At 48.9% G+C, this 27,464-nt stretch overlaps 1 long non-coding RNA gene across 2 annotated transcripts; it reads right to left on the bottom strand.

Moving 5' to 3' along the window:
• Positions 1–816: 816 nt before the first annotated feature.
• LOC129511865 (uncharacterized) lies at positions 817–9,467 on the bottom strand. Of its 2 annotated transcripts, none has more exons than XR_008664929.1 (3): positions 5,980–9,467; positions 4,619–5,101; positions 817–2,402 (listed from the first exon to the last, which is right to left on the bottom strand). It is a non-coding gene; the product is annotated as an uncharacterized LOC129511865 (long non-coding RNA). The 2 variants fall into 2 exon arrangements; XR_008664928.1 differs by having other exon boundaries at positions 817–2,405.
• Between the last annotated feature and the right edge of the window lie 17,997 nt (positions 9,468–27,464).

The following is a 27,464-nucleotide window of genomic DNA, read 5'->3' on the forward strand; positions in this document are numbered from 1 at the left end:
TTTGTACCCCTCTGTTCTAGTATTTCTTTCTTCTTCTTTTTTAAAGATTCCTTTGTCCATGAGGGAGACAGAGAGAGAGCAGGGAGGGGCAGAGGGAGAGGGAGAGAGAAATGTCAGCAGACCCCTCAGTGAGGTGGGAGCCTGACGCAGGGCTCGTCCCACGGCCCCGGGATCCTGAGCTGAGCTGAAACCGAGGGTCAGACGCTCAACCGGCTCCGCCACCCGGGGCCCCTCTAGTGTTTCTAACTTAAGCTGTCAAGCAGGCCGAGGTCCAGTGTCCTCGGTGGCTCCAAATCAATATTTAGTCTCACGACAGCATTTGGGGTTGGTCGTGGGCCCGCAGACAGTAACAGTATCAAAGCAAGTATGGTCCCTGCAATGGGAGGGCGTGCGCCCGGCGCTTGGCCCGTGTGCAGAAGCCGAGTGGCTGTGGGGTGGGGACCTGGGGCAAGAGTCGCGTGGGGGAGGGCCCCCTCAGGCACAGGCGCTGGGCAGGCCGGCGGCGGGGCTCCCCGGGGCCCAGGCCCACGCAGCAGCACCCCAGGGTCCCGTGCGCCGCCTGGAGGTGGCCTCTCGCAGTCCGGAGGGTCCCCGTGAGGATGGAGAAGCCTTGAAGAACACTTTTGGGAGTCAGGTCACATGTGTTCTCTAGCTGTCGTCGTCCGTCGGCCTGGGCCTCAGCACGCGGCGGGCGCCGGGCCGCCGTTGGCCTCGCCTCTGGCTGGCAGCACAGAGAAGCTCTCCCGAGTTGGTTGTTTTTTTTTTTAAGATTTATTTATTTATTATTCATAGAGACACGGGGGGGGTGGGCAGAGACGAAGGCCGAGGGAGCAGCAGGCCCCCCGCAGGGAGCCCGACGCAGCCTCGATCCCGGGACCCGGGTCGGCCTGGGCCCAAGGCGGTGCTGAGCCGCTGCAGCTTGCGGGCGAGTTGCGGGCGCCGCGGGCCCAGAGCCTGGCCGGGGCGGGAGGGCGAAGGTCAGGCCGGGCCGGGCGTGGAGGCCCCGCGGCCGTGACGCCGAGACTGGCAGGAGGCGGCTCACAGGGCCCGGGCGGCGTCTGGGCCTGAGCCCCCCCCCATCCAGGGCCGCCCCTTCCCTCCGACACGGTGCCGAGGGCCAGGGCCACCTGGCAGGGCAGGGGGCCAGGGCGCTGCCGAGCCCATGGCAAGGGGTGGCCGTGCCCGGAGGCCGACCCCCGCGACAGAACCCCGCTTCCCCAGCCCGGCCGCAGCGCGCTCCCTCCAGCCCGAGCCACCTGGGACCTGCCTCAGGATGAGGGGATGGTCACCTTGTGGGTCACCTTGGGTCACCTTGTGGGTCACCGTCCCCGTGGGGGGGGGTGGCATGAGCTGTGGGGTCTCTGTGGGGCAGCAGCCCCCGGGGAGGGCTGCGGGCCTCGTGTGACAGGGCCTGGTGGCTGGCCGCCCCCCGCAAGGCGCGACCCCGGATTGTCACAATAGGAAGGAAAGGCCATGACAGCCTTTGAAGCCACATGTCTCTTTAAAAAAACCAGTCATATTTAACGTTTCTGGCTTTTTTTGTTGTTTATCTCAGTCAAATAAAGCTGCGTGTTCTAGTGAAGAAGCCAAAGGTCAAAGGCCAAAGACGGCGTCCGGCAACCGCATGGCATCAGGGAGGCCCGTGGCGCCGTGACTCCAGCCGCGGCAGGTGGCAGTGCTGTTTGAGGCGTGTCCAGGGCACGGAAGGGCCCCAAACCCGAGTCGGTCCGGGACGGCAGGTAGCGTGCTTGCGATTTGGAGAAGGCACTTTTGACCAGTGCCCTGGCCTGGCCTCCATCCTGATCGCCAGCCCTCCACCCCTCCTGTTGAATGTCAGTAATGAATAACGCTAGCCCAAAACATTTACCTGTCAACAGGGTATGTTCTGGAGAGAGTCAACTCCCAAGAATTAAGGGGACATCAGCTAGTTTCCCCCACTGGTAAAGTCCATCCTTATGTGGGAGTCGACACTCGCTTATTTGTTTCACACCAAACTAAAACCCACGTAACCTGGACACATTTGGGCTCATCCCTCAGCCTGGCCACTCGACCACTGTCATCACCGCCAGTAAATTTGACGTACAGTTGACTTACACCGCACTCCTGGCATTTCTCCTGCCCCCCTCCGTCCTTTCTTCCTTTAGTGCCCAATTCAAGTGCTGCATCCGCTGAGCCGTCGCTTTCCTATTCCCAGTCGTCCCTCCATGAATGAACTCTTCCCCCACTTGGCATATTCCTCCGCTGCTCCTCCTACTTCACAGCCACGAGTTCATGTGTCATCCTCGCCTGCTCCAGGGAGCACCCCATCAGGGCAGGGGCTGTGCCTCATCCGTCTGCGGGCGCCAGCATACGAGGCTTGTCCAGATGCTTGTCGGTTGCAAGGATGCCATGTGCTGGGCACTCTGCTGGAGCAAAAGATGGAGAAGGAGTCAGTCCCTTTTCTCAGGGAGCGTACAACGCAGTGGGCCAGAGAAGACCTGGCCATAAATACAAGATTACGTGTCACAGGTGGCATTAGCAGCGAGATATCTGAGATGGAACTCAAAGGATGTTGGGAGGACCTTCCAGACAATAGACCTGCGTCTGCAAGGGGAGAGAGCACGAGTTGTCTAAGTTGCCTGGTGCATTTCAGGTTGTCCAGGTGACATTCGGAAGGTGTCAGGAAATGATGGGAGGTCGGGTTGGAAGCCTTCAGATGGCTGAAGGTCCTAAGTTTGGGATTTTCTTCTTCCAATGATAGAGGACTACTAAAAGTCCCTGAAGCAGCGAGAATGGTGTGGGAGGGTGGACTGTCATTGTTTTGAGGCTTCAGTATGACTGGGTTGCTGAGAAGAATGTGGACAGGAATCTTGACCGATTTTAGGTCTCATTCTTTTAGCTACTGAATGTAGCGTAGTAGAAAGACATTATCAGAGCATTGGTTTAGGAGGAAGATTATGTCAAGGTGCAAACAATGAGATCTGGATGAGGGGAAGGAGCTCAGTGAGGCCAGTTGGGAGGCCAGGGGTTTTGAGGGCCTAAAGAAATGCCTTAGAGGTCAAAGAAAGGAGTAAATTGATTTGCAGCCTGGGCCACTGTGAGAACGCCATCAACAGTTAGCCGGTCAAGAGGGACCTGTTTTGGTCAGGGGGAGGAGGCCAGAGGCAACACGACAAATTGCATTTCAGATGTATTCAGCCTCGAGGTGCTGGAAGCACATCCTGGAGGGTATTTCCAGCAGATCATGGGAGATGTGTGAAAAGGGCAGGAGGAAGACAGGAAGATACATTTAGAGCCAGAGAAATCTGGAAGCTCTTCACGTGAAGGGATGAGTGGCGAAAGCCACATGACTCAGTGAGTCCATGGAGGTGAGTGGGGTCTTAGATAGAAAATTCCAGGGAAAGGTCTCATTTAGGGGCAGGAGGAAAATAGCCTGCAAAACCCTCCAGTATTAGGGATCTAAGAGAACAGGAAGGTAAGGGGCTAAGGAAGCCAAGCTGGGTGTGGTTTCTAGAGTGGCGATAGATGCAGAGAGTTCACTCACAATGAGGAGGGAGGAAGCACCCGTGGACCTGATAGTTGGAAAATTATTGGCAACTCTCAAGAGGGCACCTCCAGGTGAAAGATAGGAAGAAAACCAAAAGTCTAGCAGGGTATTGTAACCCCAAGTGTTTATAAGGACCAGAGAGGGAACAGAAGTAAGCAAAGAGATACGATGACCTGGTGACCACATGTCCCACCCGAGGTAGTGGCCATGCCCAGACCATTGCTGCCGTGGGGAAAGGGTGGCCCGGGACAGCCAGCTATCTGACCTTCAGAGAGAAAACTGAAATTCTTATATTTAAGTGGAATTTTTCTGATCTTAATAATATTGTGAGAATCAAATGAAGCACGTCTCTATGGTGTACCTGGTATTTGAGTCACCAGTACTAGCACCCTCCACTAGGTTTGATGAGAGGAGAGCAATCTTCTGAGATATAACCAGTCTGCTCGGTGTTTTTCTTTTTCTTTTTTTAAGATTTTATTTATTCATTCATGAGAGACCCAGGGAGAGAGGCAGAGACACAGGCAGAGGGAGAAGCAGGCTCCATGCAGGGAGCCCGACGTGGGACTCGATCCCCGGTCTCCAGGATCAGGCCCTGGGCCGAAGGCGGACACTCAACCGCTGAGCCACCCCGGCGTCCCTAAGGTGCCCTGTGCTAAGCCCTGGGTGAGGTATGGGTTGTTAGATCACTACGGCGGCACCCGGAACTGCTATAGCACTCTGTGCTAACAACACTGGAATTAAAATAAAAACTTAATAAAGAAAAAGAAATTGCAGTCGCTACGAAGGCAATGGTGAAAGTCAGAAGAGACACTACATCCAAGACATTAGAGGCAACGGCAGGCGTGGTGCAGTCTGGGATTCCAGCTAATTCCCTGCGTCTGAAACGGAGTGCCCTTGGCAGAGAGGGTGAAATGGAAGAGTTAACATGAAGAAACACGAATGCTCATGGGACTGGGACTTGCCCTACGGACAAGGAAAACCCATAGAAAGGGTTCAAGCCTGGCAGTGACCTCATCAGTTTGTTAGAAAGAACACACGGACTAGAACCAAGAGGGTGGAGGAGGAGGCCCGATTTGCTGGGCAGTTACGTACCCAGCCACAGACGACTCGTCTCCGCTGAGTGGAGTTAATGGCAACAATCTTAATCTGTTTATCCACTGATTGATCCAGGGCTGGGACGTGCGGCCCACTTCAGGGTCCTGGGGTAGAAGAGGCTGTGCCCGTAGCCTCTGGGAGAGTAGGCTTTGGTCAGTCAGCAGTACCTGAGAGGAGGGCCATCCTTGTCCCCTTTCTTCCTGTCCTTCTGAACGTCCTGGGAAGCTGCAGGAATCGTTTGGAGGTTATGAGGCAAGGAGTCTAAGGCTGAAGGCAACAGGTTGAAGGTGGAAGAACCCAAGGCAGACCCTGGGCTCTTGGTGTTGGAAGAGCTCGTCGAGAGGATGTGACCCCCGGCTAGCCCACGCACCAGGGCCACGCGGTCAGGGCTTCTCGCCGTCTTCCCCGTCCTTGGAGCATACCTTTGTGCTCGCCATTCCAAGGGCACGACTCGAGAAAGTAATGTGGTGTTGAGACCACCTGTGGACCATGTAGAAATGACTTACGTAAATAAATTAATTAAGGGATCCCTGGGTGGCGCAGCGGTTTGGCGCCTGCCTTTGGCCCAGGGCGCGATCCTGGAGACCCGGGATCGAATCCCACGTCGGGCTCCCGGTGCATGGAGCCTGCTTCTCCCTCTGCCTGTGTCTCTGCCTCTCTCTCTCTCTCTCTCTCTCTCTCACTGTGTGCCTATCATAAATAAATAAAAATTAAAAAAAAGAATACTCACTATTTAAAAAATAAATAAATTAATTAATTAATTAAAAGAAAAATCAAGTCCCGGTGTCTTGGCATTATATGAAGCTATAGTTAATCACGACGCCAAGGGTCTTGTTTTCTTCATCTGTGTGCCCCTGGCACAAAGGCTGGCAAATAGAAGATGCTCAAGAAATGTGTTGGAAGCGGAACTTTGAGGTACAGGCTTTAAATACCAGTAGAGAGTCCTGGCCCTCTTTCCTATGTTTCCCCGGATTTGCCTTACTGACCTCACGCCGCTCACTGGCATGGAGCCCTGACGGTGCTTACGTCCCCGCGTGGGAGCGTCCTAGGCACGGCCTCCATCAACCCAGCAAGAGCGTCCAGCCAGCCCACCCTGACCCTGGAGCCCCGACTGCTCCCACCACCTCCAGGTGCAGGGTAACGCTGGGCCTCACACAGGCTCTGGCTCCCCAGGGGCTGCCCAGCAGGGCCTTGGGGTACGTGGCCCAGGACTGCAAGGGGCTCCTCACCCCGTCGGGTCCACTCTGACCAAAGAAAGCCAGGAGGTGAAGAGGAGCCGGGACATTAACCCTTCTCCCTTCCTCCCTGATGGAGCACCCTGGGCGCCAGGATCGCACATGGCACAACCAGCAACTCACCACGATTCTCATGGAGCCGTAGCCAATCCCCTGATGTACCCACTTTGTAGGTCTTGTTCCTCCGTCCCTGACTCTCTGCTCACTCCTCCTGCTCCGGGATTTCATCTCCTTCTTTCTGGTTGTATTAGCATATACCCTTGCCTCAACTGTTGTTTTTTAGCCTAAGACAAAGATTCTATTATTCACTATAATTTTCATATCGCGTCTCTAAACCATACTGTGAATGCCACCTCGGTGGATCCTCCTGCACACCCAGGCAGCCAGGGGCGCCAAACAGCACAGGAGTCTTAAAACCCCTTTTTAAGGAAACATTATCCGTGAGAGGCATTTCTTAAAAATTAGTCTGTCCATTTTGTAGACATTCTTTTTTTTTTTTTTAAGACATTCTTAAAAGGATGGGAAACAAAGCCTACAGGGCATCACGTTAATGCCTGTGATAAACAAATATTTAATTGTCCTTGATTTTAAACACAGAGTTGTCAGTTTGAGCTTGATAATCACTCCTTTAAAGTGGCATTTATGTCTCAAGGCATCAAGCTTGTGTTGACAAGTTTCTTGAAAGTTGGAAGAATAATTGAAAGATACATAATTAACTCTTGCTTAATGTTTACCTTAATGCCGTCCACTATCAACAAAAACTACAGCAAGTGATCAGAGTATCTGAGCTATTTTCTTTTGACAAATGTAGAAGACTAGATTATTTTTTAATCATTATTCTGTTTATCACAGACATCTTTTTTGACACAGTTAAATGTGTTTTATACTGAATCCACGGAGGAGTTATGTATAATTAATGGCAATATCCTCAGGGGAAAAATGAGGCTTCAATTTCAGTGGCAGCATAATCATCTTGAATTTATGGATGTAACTGTAGGGGTCTGGAATCATTAGCCAAAGTAAATGGAAAACATAATTTACAATAAAAGATATTAACCTACGTAATTTTATCTGAGATAACAAAGTCTGAAAATTTTAGCATATTGCTAAGCCACCCAGAACAGAAACACAGATACAAAGGAAAAAAGAATAAACACTGGGTCGGCTCCGGGAAGAACCCGACAAAGGAATTATACATAAGTTGAAAGAGACCTATCGAGAAAAAAAAAAGGAATACAATAAATCTGGCAAAGATTACATTCTTGGTAATTTGAATTTCAAATCACTCAAGCATACATGCTTTTTTTTTTCCTCCCAAGCATACATTCTTAAGAATAGAAAAGCCTTCAGAACTCCCCTAGCTGAGATTGGAAAATAATAGCATTAATACTAAAATATGTACATATTAAACACACTCAACTCTCAGCCACCCTACTAATGGATGAGGGCACAGAGGGCCCAAAATCAAGCAGCAAATGTCTGTCAAATGGTAACTGCGCTGACCTGTCCGGAGACGGCCACCTGCACACTCCCAGCTGTGTTCCCTGGTCAAACTGGAAATTGCCAGCCTCGACTCCCACCTGCTTTATCACTGAGCTCAGCTAATCACCAGGCCCTCTGGAGGGGAGCAGGTGAGGGCAGACAAGCAGGGCACAGCCTAAGGTGCCCCCCGAATGTTGCCACCACCTCAGGACACTAAGGAAAGGCCCTCACAATGACTTGGAAGCAATCACCGCTCTCCTTCAAAAAAGCAGTTTCCGACCCTCCATCTCCTGGCCACGATTGAATAACTGCACCTGGGATTAACCTTGAACAACTGGGAAACTGGACAACATACGGGAGACAACTGTTTTTTGGACTCTGGCCGACAGGTAGCGTGGGACTGGGACTGCAATCCCTTGAAGAGGGCCTCCCTCTAAGAGGCCATGGCTTTCTGCCTGGAGGCCTCTGCCCTGTGTGGATGAGCAAGGGGGGGTCCCACGTAAAACACAATAGTCTTACTAAGTGCAGGTGACAAAGATCTGAATCCAGGAGGGCTGAAGCTGCTGGAAGTTTGCAGGCCAGAGCTGCAGAGAGAAGGACGCCACCTAGGAAAGGAGTTCCAGAAGTCCGCATGGGCTTCTTTGGAGTCCTGGCTGGGTGCAGTGAAGTTCCACGGTTTGGGTAGAGAGAGGCTGGGGAGCTGCAACTGTACAGCTCGTGGGCTTGCACGGGGCCTGCTCAGGTTGTGACGAGGCGAGGTGGGAGTGGGGGTGTCCTCCTTGACCACCAGCAGTGTTCTACAGAACCCTGGAAAAGCCATGCTTCGGTAATGGTACTGAACTATTCCTGGAATATGAAGCTGACTTTATGTCCATCCTGAAAAGGCTGCAAAGCAAAGCCCCCAAAGGATCAAGGGCCCTTACTGCCCAGCATCCCAAAACATAGTTCTTAAAGGAAGACAGCAAAACCCACACAGACACTCAACAATGTAAAACCCACAACGTCCCAGCGTCCAAGAAAATTTTACTAACTGTGTCAGGAAGCAGGAACATGTAACATGTAACCAGAAGAAGAATCACCCAGAGAGGACCCGGAAATGATGAAGGTGGCGAGGATGAGCAGGCGAGAGCCTGAAGCGGCTCTCCTAACGGGGCTTGGCTACTTAAATGAAAACATGAACAAAGTGAGGCGAGGAATGGAAGGCGTTTTCAAAAAGTGCAGTTTCAACAGAGGAGTGGAGAGGGGTGCCAGGGACAGGGGACGGATGGGGAGCACGACACGAACGTGGTGTTTATTCCAGAAGAGGGGCTGCAAAGACAGAAAGACGGCAGCAAGGCCTATCAAAGGTTTGGATTCTTGTCTTTCCCTGGGGAAAAGAAAAAGAGAAACTACAAATGAAAGCTAAAGAGAATTGTCAGAAAGAAGGAATTGTGTGAGGCTAATGGTTCCAGGCAGCTTTGGGGAGAAAACTTTAATCTCTAAGGAGAAGAGGAATGATTTTTCCCTGAGATAATGGAAAGAAGCTGAATATAAGATAGAGACAGAAAGTTCAAGGGAATTAAGCAAGGCCTGGGTAATTAATGGAGTTTCAGTAAAGAGGAGGCAAAGTCATTTATGAGAGGCCATGGGATTGAGGAATCCAATGAGTAAAAAAAGAAAAAAGAAAAAATGAGAAGGAGGAGCCTGAATCAGAGAAAACGTAAGAAAGGAATAAAAGGACTACAAAGGGGGAGCCCCGAACAGCCCCATATCCCCAAATGCTGTGAACTGAGTGGCCACCAGAGTTGGTAAGAATGAAATAATAAAATGCGAAGGAGGAGGGTTTGAGTTCAAATATGTAAAAGGAAAATGATGTCCTGTTTATTGTAGTATATCCTGACCCCAGTGAAAACTTTCTGGGAGGATAACGTTAAGGGGTCAGGATGGTGCAGACACTGCACTGGGCGAGAAGGGTGATGCGAGGTGGGAAGAAGGGTACGGGTAGGGGCGCCCGGGGGGCTCAGCAGTTGAGGGTCCACCTTGGGCCCAGGGTGGGACCCCGGGGCCCCGGGATAGAGTCCCACATCAGGCTCCCACAGGGAACCTGCTTCTCCCTCTGTCTCTCTCTCTCTCTCTGTGTGTCTCTCGTGAATAAGTAAATAAAATCTTTTTTTTTTTAAATGAGACAAGAAAAAATAAGTAAAATAAAAATGAGACAAGAGTAGAATGGCTGTAATCTTCAGGCCATGAAACGTTACCGTGGAAAGTAGGTTCGTAAACTGGGATAATAAAAGCAAACGCAAACCTAAGTGACGCTGGGCAGCAAGACAAGCTCCAGAGCTGCTACGTTTCTGAGCTGCGTGTCGAGGTGGAAGCATCAGGCTGGGAGTCACAGGACGTGATGCTGGGTCTGGTCTCGCAGTGACTGTCTTCCTGGGCTACTTACCTCCTCTCGCCGGGTCTGGTTCCACGTCTGTCAAATGGGCATAAGGCCAGAGACGCCTACTGTGGGTGAATCTGCACAAATCAGATAAGATCATCCGCAGAAACACTGTTCCCTGCTCAGTGCTGTGAAACCCAAGACACGTGTAGGCCTTTTTGGGGTCACCCGCACAGCTCACAGTGATGCATCTTTCTCCAAGGTGCCTCCCCGTCCCGCAGGTGGATTTCCTGCATCATCCCCCCCACTGACCCTCGATGGTTGGACCAGGATCGAGCAAGCCATGCGAGGTAGGCCAATCGGATTATCCCGGGAACTCAGAATTGGGACCAAATCTATCCAATCTGAACTGATTATTTGAACAGAAGTGTAAACTGTGGAGCAATGGGTGGGTCATCTGCTGTCTGCTGAGAGCAGGGAGATGGGAAGAAAGCCTGTCTAGAGAGAGAATGAAACTGATGGGCAGCGGGGAGCAGAGATAAGAGTGAGAGAGCAAGAGAGCAAGAGAGCGAGAGAGAGAGGCCTAACACTTCGGATAGCTGCACAGTTCTGGGTTCTTCTCTCCACCTGTCTGCTTCACTGGCCTGGGATTCTATATGTAAAACACTCCTGTGTCCTAGAAATAAAATCCTTTTTTTTTTTTTGGTAAATATGGCTTGTGTGTTTTTCTGTACTTTTCAACTAAAGAATCTTAACTAAGGCAATATGGTAGGTTCGATAGTGTCTGTCCCTCGATCCTACCCAAAATTCATGTCTACCCAGAACCTCTGAATGTGACCCTTTTGGAAATAGGATCTTTGCGTATGTAGCTAAGGTGAGGTTATCCTGGATTCCAATGGCTTTTAATCCAGTGGCTGGTGGTGTTCTTATAAGAAATGCACAGAGAGGAGGCCCTAAGAAGACGAAGGTAGGCAGACATTGGTGCTGTGCTGACAGAGGCAAAGGGATGCTTGAAGCCACCAGAAGTTTGAAGAGCCAAGAAGTCTTCCTTAGATCCTTTAGAGGGAGCGTGGCTCTCGTGACACCTTGATCTTGGGCTTCTGGCTTCCCAAGCAGTGAGAGAATCCATTTGTTTTTTTTTTTTTTTTTTTAATTTACTTATGATAGTCACAGAGAGCGAGAGAGAGGCAGAGACACAGGCAGAGGGAGAAGCAGGCTCCATGCACCGGGAGCCCGACGTGGGACTCGATCCCGGGTCTCCAGGATTGCGCCCTGGGCCAAAGGCAGGTGCCAAACCGCTGCGCCACCCAGGGATCCCCATTTGTGTTGTTTTAAGCCGCCTAGCTTGTGGTGCTTCATTACAGCAGCCCTAGAAAACCAACACAAGGAGCATTATAGGACAATCCACCTCAAAACTGCTGTTTTCAGGCTGTGCTGTCATGGAAAGGGTGAGACTCTATACCAGGGAGGGACCCTTGAAGCTCTCAAGGTCTTCTGGGCCCGCAGACCCTTTCTGAGAAATAGGCCCTTCGTGGTTTGTTCTGCACAAAGTTGTTATATTTTTTATCATGTGAAACCACTGCTACTCCTCCAGCCACACCTGATTGGAACCAAACTTTCCCAGGAATGAGCTAGTCAGGAGGCCAAGAAGAGTTTGGTGTCAAACTACCGGATGGGGCTCACTCTGCGTCAGACAGTGACAAGTCAACTCAACCAGGAAATACAAACCCTAACTAAACAAAGAGTAGGCAATATCCCAATCTATGCTGAGTTTTTGATGTCTCCCCGAGCCTAGCGATACCCCTGTCTGGGAAGCTCTGTGACCAAGAAGGCTGCCACGGAGCAGAGGACACCCCGCAGTGCCTCAGGACTCCTAGCAACAAACTCCCATTATTAGAGAGTCATCTGGGCGCGCATCCTGTTTCAACTTGTTCTACTCTGCTCGGGCTTCCATAATAAAATACTATAGGCTGGGTGGCTTAAACAACAAAACTTTATTTCTAACGCTTCTGGAGGCTGGGAAACCTAAGGTCAAGGAGCTGGCCAATTCAGTTCTTGATGAGAGTTCTCTTCCTGGCTTGCAGATGGCTGCCTTCTTGCTGTGTCATCAATAGTCTCTCCTCGGTGGGTGCACAGAGGGGAGTGGGAGAGGGAGAGGGAGATCTGTCTCTTCCTCTTCTTGTAAAGCCACCGATCCAATCAGATTAGGACTCCAACCTTACGACCTCATTTAATCTTATTAACTCCTAAAAGCCCTATCTCCAAATATAATCACATTGGGGGTTAGCCTTCAACCCTTCTTCCTAATACCCTGTTAGGATCTTTTCAGCAAACAACTGGCTCATTCGTGATTCTAATGCAGGGGTTACACTGAAAGATAATCTCGGATGATTTCTGTTGCCTCACCAAGATACAACGTGCTTCTAATTACATAAATGAGAACACACACACATACATATATACACACATATGAGTATACATTTATAGTATATATATTCATAACGTCCCACATGCCAGATGTTGTGCTAAGTGGTGTATGTAATATATATATATATTTCATTTCATCCTCACAACAGTCTCATGAGGCAGGTCGTGTTATTATGTTCATTTAACAGTCTAGAAGATCAAGGCACAGGAAGGTTAAATAACTTGTCCAAGCTCATACAACTGGTATGTGCTAATCCTGGGACTCAACCCACACAATCTGGCTTCAGAGTTCATGAATTAATAAGCCATAGTCCCAGCTATGAGAGACTGCTAGTATAGTGGCTGGAGTAAGGGAAGATTGAAATCAGAAAATTATGGGCAGCGTACTCCTTTGGGTGAATCGTCTCTCGGCCTACTAGTCCCTATGGACTTTGATGGCCGTGGGGTAACTGGCCATCCCAGAGGTAAACACAACTTGCCTTGGAATAAGACGTGCATGGCTCCACGTGTTTACTTTATCTATCTCTGCACATTGGGCAAGCCATCCAGTGTATGTGGAAAGGGATGCAAGATCTTTCTCATCACATTCTGTATGTACTGAGCAAAGAGCTGGTCGCTCTCAAGTTTTGTCCCCTGGGCAGAAAAGGAAGAAGATTGTGTTCCTTCCCCTTGCTCTTACTAATCAAGTGCTCCTGTGTGCTCCAACAAGACGTTCTTAGTTGGATGAATGGATGTGTAGAGAGGCAAGAGGCCAGGACTTATGGGCTCAAGAATGTGTAAGATTTATTGGAGCTGCTGGTTAGAACACTGCTGTTTTCGTGAACTGGACCAAAATGCTCTCACACCAAGCTTGCACCAATAAAATAAATAGCCTCAGGTGTCTATCGACCTAAGAGGACCTGCCTGGAGTTGATATAATTGCCAAACCACTCACTGGGAACTTGACAGATGAGTCCTTTAGCTTTCAATTCACGATGAGAATCTGCACCAGAAAATAAGACTAATCCTTTTTAAGGAGAAATACAAATTCCTATTTTCTTAATCTTTCATTCATTCAACAAATGTTTATTGAATGCCTACTACGTGATAGGCACTGTTCTTAGAGATTGAAGTAGATCTAGCAAAACAAAGATTCGTGCCCTCATGAAACGGGTATTCTAGTGGGGAGAGATAGATAATTAGCAATAGACATCATGAATAAGTAAGTTATATAGGGTATGCTAGGTTATCAGTGGGATGGGAAAAGAATGAAGAGCAAAAATAAGAGGAATTGAAACTGTTGGGGGCTGGTTGCAATTTTAAATAGAATAGTCAGGGTAGGCCGTGTTGAGAAGGCAACACTTGAGGAAGGACTTGAAGGAGGTGAAAGGACTGGCCAAGTAGATATCTGGGGTCAGAGCACGCCAGACAAGGGAAACAGCAACACTGGAGTGCTTGGTATGTTTGAAGAATCTCGGGAAGACAGGGTGGCTGGAGCAGTGGGGTGGGGTGTGGGGGGGATTGTGGAAGTCGGGAAAGGTAACAGGAACCTGCAGACCACTGGAGCGACCTCTACTTTTACACTGTAGGATTCCTATTCTGAATGATATGGGACCCTATTAGAGGGTTTTGAGCAAGGAGTGAATTGTTCTTTCTTCTGTTGTAACCAGGTCTCCTTGACTGCTGTACCGCAAGCTGGGCATGTGAGAGCAAGAGTAGAAAGACGGAAACCAGATAGAATGCAACTTCGGTTATCAAGACAAGAGACAATGTCGGCATAAAGTAGGTCGTAATAGCAGAAGTTATGAAGAAGGAGTCAGATTTGGGGTCGCATTTGTGGGTAGAGCCAATTGGAGTTGCTACGGATTGGATATGGTGTGTAAGAAAGGAAAAAAAAACATATGAGTTAGATGAGTTAGATACCTATGACCATCAAGATGGACAAAGGCTGCAAGTTGTTGGCGGTACAGATCTGAAGGGCAGGGGGAAGAACGTCTGGGCTGGAGTTATGGATGTGGGAGTTGTTGGCCTACAGATGGGGTGCAAAGCCAAAGGCTGAATGAGATCACTAAGGAAGGGCGTGTGGATAGAGAAGAGGTCCAGGCCTGAGCCTCTGAGCGTGCCAAAGGAACAAGTTGGGGTGGGGGGGGTACGAGGACTCAGCACAGGAAGGGCATCAAGATAGAGTAGTCAGGAAAGGGGAGAAGGCTGGAGCGACGTTCTTGACCAGGTGAGAAGGGGTGTGGGCTGGTATGGGGGGCGGCTGGCCCTGGCCAGGAGCTTGGGGAGCCCTTCTGTCCTGACCCCACTCTCTGGCCCACCGAAGGCCCCTCCGTATCCGGCGCTGTCTTCACACAGTGCAGGTAGTTCTTGCTGATGGCCTCCCCAAAGCAGTTGCCCGTTGGCCACTTGGCAGTTCCATGAGCGGTCAGTGCTCCCCGGGCACGTCACGCAGATCTCATTGTTGAACATGACGTATTTTCTGTCCTTCTGCTGAGATGGCCCAGGTCAGAGGAGCTAGAGTGGGAGCCCAAGGGCCCCACGGCCACGCCAGGAACGCAACCAAGGTCTCTGGGGCCTAGTGGCCGTGCTGAGATTCCACAGACCCAGCGCCCTAAGAACAGAAACGTGTGGCCTCCCGTGCTGGAAGCTAGAAGAGAGAAGTCAGGATGTCGGCAGTGTGGGCTCCTCCCGAGGCCGGGAGAGAGAATCGTTCCGGCTTCTCCTTGGGCATCTGGTGACTGGTTGGTGGTCTCCGGCATTCTTCCCTCACAGATGCATCACCTTAGGCTTTATGTCCACACGGTGTCTCCCTGTGAGCTCATCTCTCTGTGTCTAGGGTTCCCCTTTTCATAGACACCAGTCGTATTAGATTAGAGGCTCACCCTACACCTGTACGAGCTCATCTTAACAAATTGTATCTGTAAGGACCCTATTTCCAAATAAGGTATTGGCATGCTGAGGTATTGGCAGTGAGGACTTGGCCATGCGAGTTTGGGGGGGGCACTCAATTCTACCTATGACAGTCTTCCAACGCCACATTTAGTGCCAGCCTCAATGGTAGAGATCAGGCGGTCACAGATGAGGAGGGACTGGGAACAGGGGGATCGAGGGCTTCTTCCTTGCGCGGCTCTCAGATGCCAGTCCTGTCGTTTGAGTCTGTCGTCTGTGATGCGACTCTGACATGACTGTCTTGGCCTGTTTTAGAAAGCAGGACCTTGAAGAGTAAAAGGTAACAACTGGGAAGGTGAAGAGCGCGGGGATTTGTAGGAGTGGGTGTTCCTCTGAGGCAGTGGCCACGTGCGTCGAGTACACGTTTGCCTTTTACCCAAACAACAAGAAGCACCCAGCATCCTCGGGCATCCCTCCTGAGATTCTGATTCTGTGGGCCCCGAGCCAGGAACAGGCATTGTAGCACGCTGGAGGGTGATCCCGGTGCCCCCCACCCTGACACACCAGGGGGTCATGGTGTGACAATACTGGGGCACCAAGGCCCTCAAGTTGGAGCCAGACCAGGCCTTGCCATCCAGACAGTGGGCAGCACTGGGGAACGCCTGCTCCCAGGGCCGCGAGGGCCAGAGGAGACCATCAAGGCCACCTCTTCAGGCGGCACACCCGCCCCGAGGGGGGGAAGCCAGGGCACCTGGAGGGCTATGGGCAGAGGAAGAAGCAAAAGCAGGACTTCGGTATAAGAGGATTGCAATGAATAAAATGAAGAGAGCAGAGAAATGTGAGCAGCTGCCCCTAAGCCAGGGTCTAGACCAGGGAGCCCGATGTGGGCCTCGATCCCAGGACTCCAGGATCAGGCCCTGGGCTGAAGGCGGCCCTAAACTGCTGGGCCACCCCAGCTGCCCAGTGTCTCCTTTCTCTTCACCAAGTCACCGAAGCTGTCACGCTTCAGAGCAGGCCACTTTCCTGCTTCTGGGGTTGCTCTGGGTTCCCCAAACAGGTACTTTGCCATGAGACCAAGGGCACGTCTGTTTTCGGTGGGTGGTTGTTGGGGTCCTCTGCTTCTCGCGGCACTGCCTTGTCCTCCGCATCCGGACACAGAATAAGAGCCCGAGGAAAACCCCGGAGTGTGTGATTGTGCGGGGAAGCCACCGGGGTCTGCAGCGAAGTAGGGTTAGACTCTGCTAAGTGCAATTCCTGAGAACCCTGAGTAGAAAGATCCGTGTCTGCATCATTTCTTTACTCTTCTTTCACCTTCTTGACCTCACTGAGTGTTCACAAGAACCCCAGAATACATATTACCCTCACTGGACAGATATTTTAAAGATGAAAATATGGGGCACTTGGGTGGCTCTGTCGTTGAGCATCTGCCTCCGGCCCAGGCGGTGACCCCAGGGTCCCGGGATCGAGTCCCGCATCCGGCTCCCTGCATGGAGCCTGCTTCTCCCTCCACCTGTGTCTCTGCCTCTCTTTCTGGGTCTGTCATGAATAAATAAATAAAATTTTTACAAAGAATAAAGATGAAAATATGACATGCCCTTTTTCTGCTTATAATCCTAAGTGATTCCTCATTGTTCACCCATTGGCTCCATCCTGGGGGAACTATGTTCCAAGGAAGTAACCTAAAAAAGGGGGGGGACAATTTGTACAAGGGTGTCTGTAACAGCTTTATCCACAACATTAAAAACTGAGAACAAACCAAAACCCAGTCATGAAGGGCAAGGCTAAGCCAATCCTGTCTCCCAACCCGCTGGACCACTCTGTACCTGCTCCAGGCGCTAGGGCTTGAGGCGCGGGTGGGGCTCAGGGTCTGTGTCTACAGGTGCCCAATGCGCAACAGGTTTAATGAACAGCATGAGGAACAGCCTGATTTCAGGTCTGTGCACACGCTCCGGGCCAAGAGCACGGAGCTCTGCGCCAAGAGCAGGCCGGGGAGGTCATGAAAGGTGGGGCGCCCCATGTGCCTCCCAGCTGCTGCTTAGGCCTGACCTGCACAGTTTTTTTTTCTTCCTTTCGTTTTTTTGGTTTTTTTTTTTAAGATCGTATTTAATTATTCATGAGACAGAGAGAGAGAGAGAGAGAGACAGAGAGAGACAGAGACCCAGGCAGAGGGAGAAGCAGGCTCCGAGCGGGGAGGCCGGTGTGGGACTCGATCTTGCGACCCGGGGTCACGCCCTGGGCCGAAGGCAGATGCTCACCCGCTGAGCCCCCCAGGCGCCCCGACATACACATTATTTCGGTGGGAAAACCCATTTGTCCCCCGAGGACCGTCACAGCATTTCATCATGAGAAGAGAAAACGAGACGCGGCGGGTAAAACCTCAAGGCCTCCTTGCGCAGGGCGCGTGCGGGGCAGGGCTGCTCAGGTTGGGGGTCGGCGGCCCCGACTTCGGGGACCCCCCGGGCGGGCTGCGTGTGCCCCACGCACACCCGAGCACTCGGCCGTGCTCACCCGCGTCTGGCCAGTCGCGGGGGGCGAGGGGGCGGGGGGGGGGCACAGGGCGGGGCAAGCGCTGTCCTCCTCCCCGCCACCCAGGGGAGACCCGCTGGGGCCGGATGACGCCGAGGCCGTGGGGGGGGGCAGGTCTGGGGGGACCCGCTCAGACTCGATGACCCCGAGGGCAGCGGGGGGTGGACCGGGGGCGGGGTGAGCGCTCCTGCGCCGGTGGCCGCCCCGGGCCTTGCACGTGGGCCTCGCTCAATCCCGCCTTCTCCTGGCCTGACCCCGCCCTGGAAACACTGGCCGCTGCGTCCCAAACTCATGTGACCCTGGTTTGTGTCGGAAGATCAAGGTCATCACTTACAAGGAGGAATATGGGGGGGCGGGGGGGGGCAATATTCCTGTTGGACAGTCTGCAAGTTCTGCTCCCGCAGGTGAGACCAAGCCCGGGTTGGAGGCCGAGCGCCGGGGTCCTGGGAGCCTCCCCACCCCCATCCGCCCAGAGCCCCCCAAGGCCTTTCGGCGTGTGTGCCCCCCTGCGGGCCCCAGCGCACGACCCCTTGCTTTACCCCCCCCCCCCGGCTTTCCGACAAACCACGGCCTCCGGGCCGGGCTACCTTTACTCTCCAGCTGTCACAGCCCCCTCGGCCCTGGTGGCTCTGCGCCGCGCCTGTGTCGCCTGTGTCGCCCGCTGTCCCCATCAGGCCCGGGGACTCGCTCCTCCGCGGGGCTGCTCACCGCCCAGCACCTGGCGGTGCCCCAACAGGGCCGCTGACCCAACCGGCTTTCTCCACCTGCTCTAACGGCCTGGCCTGCCAGGGTCAGTTTTTGTTAAATAGAGGCAGGGAGACATCCATCAATCCAGAGAGAGAGAGAGAGAGAGAGAGAGAGAGAGAGAGAATCCTATTCCCGGACTATGACCTGTCCAAACGTTATACCCCCAAAAGCCAGCCTTAGGAGCACTCGGGCCTTGGTGCTCTCACCCCCACCCACCTGCTCATCTGATCCTTCCGTCCTGATTCCCTAGCCTCACCCTGCGCCCCGGCTTACGCCCGCCTTACTCTGCCTCCTTACTTTGCTGACCAATGTGACCCCTTCCACAAGCACATTGATTTGGATTTTCCGAACCAACCCCCCGCCCTTTACCCACCTCAAGGCCCAGAAATGCTGAATCAGTCTGAATTCTAACATGGACCGCAAGTGACTTGTATGCGTGCCAGCCCTGGACAAGCTCTGCTGTATTTTTTATTTTTATTATTTTTTAAAGATTTTATTTTTTTTATTTGTTCATGAGAGACCCACAGAGAGAGAAGCTCCACTTTAAATCTGTAGGTTTCTTGCTCTCTTGTCTCCTGTCACTTAAGACATCAGCATCCACCGTACTAGTTCTCTATGGTTGCATATAAAATCACCTCAATTTATCGGCTTGAAGCAATACTTACTCTCTCACAGTTACTGGGCATCAGGAATCTGGGCAAGAATTTTTAATTTTCTTTTCTTTCTTTTAAGAGAGAGAATCTCTGGGTAAAGAGAGAATCTCTGGGGTGGAGGAGGAGGAGCAGAGGCAGGGGGAGAGAATCCCAAGCAAGCTTCTTGCCTGGCGCAGAGCCAGACGTGGGCCTGGATCTTATGACCCTGACATCATGACCCGGGGGGGAAACCTAGAGTGGGATGCTTAACTGGCTGAGCCACCCGAGCACCCCTGGGCAAGACTCATCTGGACGCTCTGCTCAGGAACTCACACGGGGTGCAATGATGTGTCAGCTGGACTTCAGTCCTCCCAGGCTTGGCTGGGGAGGAGTCACTCCAAGCTCACTCATGTGGCCGTCGGGGGACTCATGTCTCCACGGGCCGTTGGATAGAGGCCTTCCTGAGTTCCTTGCCTGGTTGACCTCTCCACCGGGCCGCTCACAGCACGGCAGCTGGCTTCACATACAACAAACTAATGAAAAAGCAAGGGAGGGCAAGTAGGACAGAAGCCAGAGTCTTTGTGACCAAATCTCAGAAGGGATAGCCCATTATTTTTTGCCTTAACATTATTTGTTAAAGGTAAGTCCGTAGGTCCAGGCTACTGTCAAAGGGAGAGAGTTAGACAAAGGCATGAGCAACAGGAGGGGGGGCTTCAGGGGCTGTCTCAGGGGCCGCCTACTACACCCACGTTCATTGTCATCCACTACCTTGGCTGACTCGTTTTCTACTCAGTTACACGTCTGGGTGGCCATACATGGAACCTCAACACCACTGGGAGTTTGAGAATCTCCAAACTTCCCCCCACTGTGCTCTCTGTCTTGACTACAACTTTTAATTCCCTCTACTTGCCCTACATCTTTACTCCTCTTACACCATCCTTGACGGCAAACATGATTTCCTATCCCTTTCCACCTTTCTCGTCCTCATGTACTAACACTCTTCCAGTCTCACTCAAAGCTCCATACGAGGGGGGGGGCTTCCAATGCAGCCAGTTATGTTTGGCCTTACTAAAAACCTAAAAGCACCCACACTCACCTATTTGACTTGTGGGATTGTCACACTTTCCCTTCCTCCACTTTAGGGCAAATCTAGGATTCTCTGCTTTTTCTTCCATTCCCAGGTTGATGAGCATGCCTGAGGGAAATCATAAAACCACGCCAATTTGTCTCATTTATGAATGGATACTGTCTAACTTCATCTGGGTAACAACTGTCTTCAGGGCTTCATCTCTACAGAATTTACCCAGCATCACCTCCAGAACTTTCTCATTCTCCTCAAGTCCCCACACCCTCATTCACCAACCTTGGTCTATCCTGAGCCTTCCTCCAGTGGAAGCCTATTCCCAATGGCTGTCTCCACTCTAGAACGCTCTCATCTCTTTACTCATTATTTTTTGTCCTCGTCTCAGAGGAATAGGTGCTGGTCTTCCCTTGTGGGTCTAAACTCTTCACATACCCCTACAATCCATTCTATCCCCCTTCTTGACTTCACTCCATCAGTTCCTCCCTCTGTCTGGATTGCCTCCTCCCCTTCAGCTTACAAACATGTCCACAGTAAAAGCGACCTTGACTCAGTTACTCCCCCAAGCTACAACTTCATCGCTTTCTTTATTTCTACCTCTAATTTATTTTTAGTTTTATTATGATTTTCAAATATAAAGAAAAGTAGAGGGGTGCTCGGCTGACTCAGTCAGAAGAACATGTGACTCTTGATCTCAGGGTTGTAAGTTCAAGCCCCATGTTGGGTGTAGATATTACCTAAAAATAAAATCTTAAAAAAGAAAAAAGAAAAGTAGAGTATCATAATAGCTACCAATATACTTGCACCTCGATTGAACAATTGGCCATGTCTTCTTCATCTTTCTTTTCATGAAATATTTTAAATTAAATTATAGACATCATGACATTTCATTCCTACATACTTTAAAATGCATCCCTTAAAAACAATATCAGGGATGCCTGGCGGCTCAGTGGTTGAGCACCTGCCTTCAGCTCAGGGCGTGACCCCGGGGTCCTGGGATTGAGTCCCACGTCAGGGTCCCTGCATGGAGCCTGCTTCTCCCTCTGCCTGTGTCTCTGCCTCTCTCTGTGTCTCTCATGAATAAATAAACAAAATATTTTTAAAAACCCAATATCATTATTATAATTAGCAAAACTAATAATAATGCCTTCATATTATATAACAGACCATATTCATATTTTCTCAATGGTTTCAAAAAATGTGTTTTACAGCCTTTTTTTTCAAGCCAGGATTCAAATAAAAACCACACATTTCTCAGGTTGTTGTATGGCTTAATTATCTTTTGATTTCAGTAGTACTCCCCACCCTCTTTTTTATGCCATTGAATTGTTGTCCCTAGCTTTGTCCCACCTTCTGGATTTGTCTGTTTCCTTTTTGGTGTCATTTAACATGTTCATCTACCCCTTTATTTCCTGTAAACTGGAGATGGAATATAAAGGCTGATTTCAATTTAAGTTAAACATTTTTGTCAGGAATATTCGTAGCTTATGTTATGTACTTTATATTGCGTCACATTTTAGACACATTACTTCTGACTGTCTCACTTTTAGTGATGCTAACATTTATTACTGGGTTAAGGAGGCCACAGCCAGATCTCCCCACTGTTAAATTACACTTGCAATCAGCAAATAATCCATAGAGTGATATTTTAGTACCATTTTTGGCAAATCTGTCGATTGTAAACATCCTTTATTCTGTAAGAATGAGTAGTGTATCAGTCATGGTTCATTAGAGGAAACCGAAACCAATCTAGATTTTTTTTTTCATCAGAAAGATTTAATTCAACTAATGAACTCCCAAATTCATTGGGAGAGCTTGGAAAGAAGGCGAGGCTAGGCCTCCAGGGGCTGAAACAGAATAAATTTAGTGCCTGTGTCCCAAGGCTCATGAAGCCACCATTGCCATGCTGCAGCTATATCTCTCGAATCTAGGACCTAGAATTTAGCAGAAAACCTCATTGTCTCCACATCCATGCTGGCCAGAAGCAATGGTCAAAGGAGCAAGAAGATGGCTTGCACCTAATTTCTACTTTCCAGGTCTAATGGAAGCACATTTCATTTTTGGAACCTAATTCATATCCTGAAGACTAGATATAAAGGAGTCTGCTTTTTTTTTTTTTTAACTTTCCCACCAGCCTCTGCACACCAGTAGATATCATGGATTATCATGACACCTATCACCATAGGGCAACGGCAGGAATGGGGGTATGCCTGGGACTTCTCAGGTTCTGCGGCAGCAACAAAAATCATTCTCAGCTCCCCTCCCTGGGCACGTTGCAGAGAAGGTGAAGGCCAACAGTCACTGCTTCTCCATATGCCTTTCATCTGTGAAGATTCTGTTAATACCTCTCATCTTCTCTTGCCTTTACATTCTGTTGTACTTAATGGTTGTAATTTTCAAATTCTCATTTTTATTAGAGTTTTGGGAGAAAAAGAAATAGCAAACTTTTCAGATCTACTAGATGACTCTCAAACTGTTCCATAGACACGTCTGAGTGATAGGCTAGGCTGTGTCCTCATGTGGAGGATTTGTGAGATGTACCAGCCTACCAGAGTGCAAGTATTAATCACTTTAATTTAATGTAAGCCCTGCCGATATCACCGTTTTTGTATTACCTCCTCATTTCTGTATACCACGTCACTCTAAACTTAATGGCGGGTAACAATGAACATCTCACAAACAACAAATATTATCTCACAGTTTCTGTGGGTCAGGAATCTGGTCTTCATGTTCTTGTTTGGCTCTAGTTCACTCATTTTCATTGCTATAAACTGCTCCATGGCTTGCGTGTACCAAATTTATGTATTTATCCTTCTATTAATGGACATTTGAGTCTCTAGTTTAGGGCCATTGTTAACAATGCTGACATGAAAAATCTCTTACATGTCACTCATAAAAAGACTTGTTAGCACAGACTTCTTGGCTTTATATCTAGGACTGCAACTTCTGGCTAATGGGTATGTATGTTTCCAGTATAAATAATTAAATATAAATTATATTTATAATTATAAATAAATATAAAATCTAGTATTTGAAATACTAGGTATTTTCAAATCTCCGAAGTTGTACTAGCAGGTGCGTGAGAGTTTCTGATGCTCCTCATCCTTACCAATGCTTGGTATTGTAAGGCTTATAAAATTTTTGGCAGTCTGATGGTTAGGAAAAGATATCTGACCCTGTTTAACTCACTGATCCCTTGAGGTTGGGTCCCTTTTCTTATGTTTATTGATTATGTGTTTCTTCTGTGAGGTCATTGTTCATATCATTGGTCAACATTTCAGTTGGTTGTTTTTTTTTTTTTATTTACGATAGTCATACAGAGAGAGAGAGAGAGAGAGGCAGAGACACAGGCAGAGGGAGAAGCAGGCTCCATGCACCGGGAGCCTGACGTGGGATTCGATCCCGGGTCTCCAGGATCGCGCCCTGGGCCAAAGGCAGGCGCCAAACCGCTGCGCCACCCAGGGATCCCCTCAGTTGGTTGTTTTTTGTGGGATTTCTTTTTTTTGAGAGAGAGAGAGAGTGCCCAAGAGAGAGAGAGAGAGAGTGGAGAGGAGGGACAGAGGGAGAGGGAGAGAGAGAGAGAGAGAGAGAGAGAGAGAGAACTCTAAGCAGGCTCCACACTCAGCACAGAGCACCATGCGGGGCTCAATCTCATGTCCCTAAGATCACAACCTGAGCTGAAATCCAGAGTCAGATGCCCAACTGACTGAGCCACCCAGATGCCCCTCAGTTGGTCATTTTTATATTTCCTCTGACATGTGAGAGCACTTTATACATTCTGGATATTACCCATTGTTAGTTACACTGATTCTATCAACGAATATTTATTGAGCACATGATGCACTTAGAGGATATAGCAGTGAACAAGACAGATCCAAAAAAAAAAAAAAAACAGATCCAAAAAACCCTCATAATTCACAAGGCACACATTGTAGTGTAGGGAGAGAAACAATAAACACAATAAAAAAGCCAAATTTATGTATGTTAGATTTTACATACCCTGTTATAAATGCTATAGGCAGAAATGAAACAGGGAAGAGGGATGGGGGTTGTGGGGGAAAGGCTACAGCTTAAAATAGGGTGGTCAAGGAAGGCTTCACTGAGAGACTGACATTTGAGTAAAATCTGAGGAGGGTAGGGAAAGTGGCCTCTGAGGTATTTGGTGGAAGAGCATCTTAGAGAGAAGAGCAAATGCAAGGGCCTTGAAGTTGGAGCATCAGTGGTCTGGGCAGGGAACAGCAAGGCGGCCAGTGTGGCCAAAGGCGAATGAGGAATATGAGTCACAAGAGATGAGGTGTGAGCTGTAAGGTGGGAAAGGAGCATGTGCAGAATGTAAAAGATGTCATAGAGCATTGCAAGGACTTGACTTTTTCCTCTTAGTGAGGTGATAAGCCATTTGAGAAAAGGAAAGATTTGAGCAAAGAAGTGACACAATCTGACCGTTTATTTAAAGATTTTATTTCTTTCGAGTACTCTAAACCCAATGTGGGGCTCAAACTCACAAACCTGAGGTCAGGAGTTGTGTGCTCAGCCAGCCAAGTACCCCAACTGACTGTTTTTTAAAAGGCCCACTGTAGGGTGCGCCAGCAGAAGAAAAGTGAGTGGCTTTCAAAATAATCTAGGTGGGGGATCCCTGGGTGGCTCAGTGGTTTAACGCCTGCCTTTGGCCCAGGGTGCAATCCTGGAGTCCCAGGATCGAGTCCCACATCGGGCTCCCGGCATGGAGCCTGCTTCTCCCTCTGCCTGTATCTCTGCCAATCTCTCTCTATCTATGTCTATCATAAATAAATAAATAAATCTTTAAAAAAATAATCTAGGTGGAAGATCATGGTGCTTGTGCTGAGGTGATACCGAGGTGGTAAAAAGTGATGAGAAAAAATTGAAAAATATCTTATGAGTAACTGTGACCCAGATGAGGTTGGGTAGTGTTTGTTGGGTAGTTATTGATTAATTTTTGTTTTTCTACTCTAGAAGAATTTTCTCAAGTGATGCTTAGGACCTGAGACTGTGGATGGAGAAAGGGTAACCAACCCTTTGGCAGGGATTGGTATGACGATAACAGTAAACAGACAAGAATGGTAATAGCTTGGGCTAAGGTGGTACCAGTAAAGGTGGTGAGAAGTTTTCAGACTCTAAATCTATTTTAAAAGTAGAACTAATAGGATTTGTTGATAAATTGGTCATGGAATATAAGCAAAAGTGAGAAATCAGGGATGACTTTAGTTTTTTTTTTTTTTAATCCTAGAAGGTTAGAGTTTTTATTTGTTAATAATGAAAACACTTCAAGAAGTTTTGGTAGAGAAGATTAGGAGCTCACTTTTGGATTTCTTGAGTTTCAATTGCCTTATCGACATTCAAGTGGAGGTGCCCCGTTGGCAACGGGACATATGAACCAGACATTCAGGAGAATTTAAAGGGAGTTTTATTAGTCAATGTTGTTTAAGTAACAAACAACCCCCAAATCTCAGTGGATTAGAATAACATTTATTTCTTGCTCTTGTTATATACATATGGGTGGCAGATTGATTACAGCTCCACTCTAGGCTGCGAGCCAGCTATGTCTGATTCAAGCATATTCTAATTTGAGCCCTAAGCTGAAGAAACAGCCACTATCTGGCACATGCCACACTCGTGGCAAAGGGCAGAAGCAAGAGAGGCCAAACTAAACAATGCAATCCAATTTAAAGTTCCTCTTTGTATGTGGTGTACACATGCCTACATTCTATTCCATTCCTTGGCCAAAGAAAGTCACATAGCCCAGCCCTGCAATGAGACAAAGATGTATATTGTGCACTGAAGAGGCATTTCAAGACAAATCCAAAAGTGCAGATGTACAATCTTCATAGAAAGGAAAGAGCAAATTGTTGTAAGCCATAATTCAATCTACCACAAAGTGAGTACAGACAGTGAAGAGAAGAAATCCAAAGACTGAGATATTTCAATGTTCAGAGGTCAGGGAGATAAGGAAAAACCAACAAAGGAGCCTGAGAAGGAGCAAAGAGTAAGGTAGTGAGAAAACCAGGCTGGAAGTCAAGTAAAGAAAGGGTCTCACGAAGGAAGGAGGGATCATCTGGGGCACACATTGCTAATAGGTCAAACAAGATGAGCACTGATGTTGACCAATAAATTTAGCCACGTGGAAATGTTTGGAGATCTTGACAAGAGAATTGATGACACAATTGTGTGGGGGCAAAAACTTGATGAGTGTGGATTCAAGAAAGAGTGGGAGGAGAGAAGTTAGAGATAGGGTATAGCAGACTGCTCTTTCAAGGACTTCTGCTGAAAGGAGAAGGAAGGAAATGAAGGAGTAATTGGTGGGAAAAGTGAGGTCAGTGGTAATGGGTTTTTCTTAAAGATGGAATAAATAAAACCATAGTTCCATGATGATAAGAAAGCTCCAGTAGAGAGAGAAAAAGTGATAATGCCAGAGAGAAAGTAGACAAGTGCTGTACTGAGATCCCTAAATAGGCTGGAGGGGGTGAGGTCTGGTGTACAGCAGAGGACTGGTGTTCATAGAACCATAGACAGAGTCTGTTCATAGCATCAGGTGACAAGACTGAGCAAATGGACAGAAGTGCAGGTAGGTGAGTAGATGTGATGGTGGGAGCAGATGGTAATTCTCTTCTGATTGCTTCTGTTTTTCAGCTAAATAATGTACAAATCATCAGCTGAGACTGAGAATAGGGAGAAATTATCCCTATTTGAAAGACTTGAAGATTAGAAGAAAGTATGAATAGTCTAAAAGACTGGGAGACTGCACCAGGGGAAGAATAATGATCGGTGGGTAGCATTAAGGGCCTACTTGAGGTAAGTGATAGCTGTGTGGGGTTGTTGTTTTTTTTCCTTTCCCACCCACAGTCAGCAGCAGAGGTGTGGGTGCAGAGTTAAGTGGAGAATTGGACTTATCCAGATAACAAACCGACAGAAAGTTAGATTTAACTAGAATTTATCATGTTAAAAAAAAAAAAAGTAAGAGGGACAAGGTAGTTTGAGATGCACGCAAGGGGATGTGCATAATGGTTGATCATGGAATTTGAATAGGATAATAATGGAAGTAGAACATGGCACAGGAAAGAACCAATAAAATGGCGGAAGATTCAATAGATTATAGGTCTCAATATATTTGAGAAATCGTTGGAGTCAGAAATAAGCTTAAGAAGTAGAAGGCCTCGGTCAGAGAGAGTGATGCTTGATATTGACATTATGGAGGAGACGTAGCGATGGGCAATAAGAAGATCTAGAGCAGTATTGTTCAATAGAACTGCTGTGGGGTTGGGCCTCTTCGTGTCCACCGTCTAATATGGTTGCCCCTTGTGGCTACTGATCACCGAAAATGGGCCAACTAGGGAAATGAAATTTAAATTTTGTTTAAGTTTAAAATTAAAAGCAATTTGTGAAGCGAGTAGTTACCGGATTGAGCGGTGCAGTTCTGGAGTTGTGACCATGCTAGTGCGTGGCTGAGCTGAAAGACAACATCCTTGGA

Source organism: Nyctereutes procyonoides, unplaced genomic scaffold (genome assembly GCF_905146905.1).
Source record: "Nyctereutes procyonoides isolate TBG_1078 unplaced genomic scaffold, NYPRO_anot_genome, whole genome shotgun sequence".
Taxonomy (NCBI): Eukaryota; Metazoa; Chordata; class Mammalia; order Carnivora; family Canidae; genus Nyctereutes; species Nyctereutes procyonoides.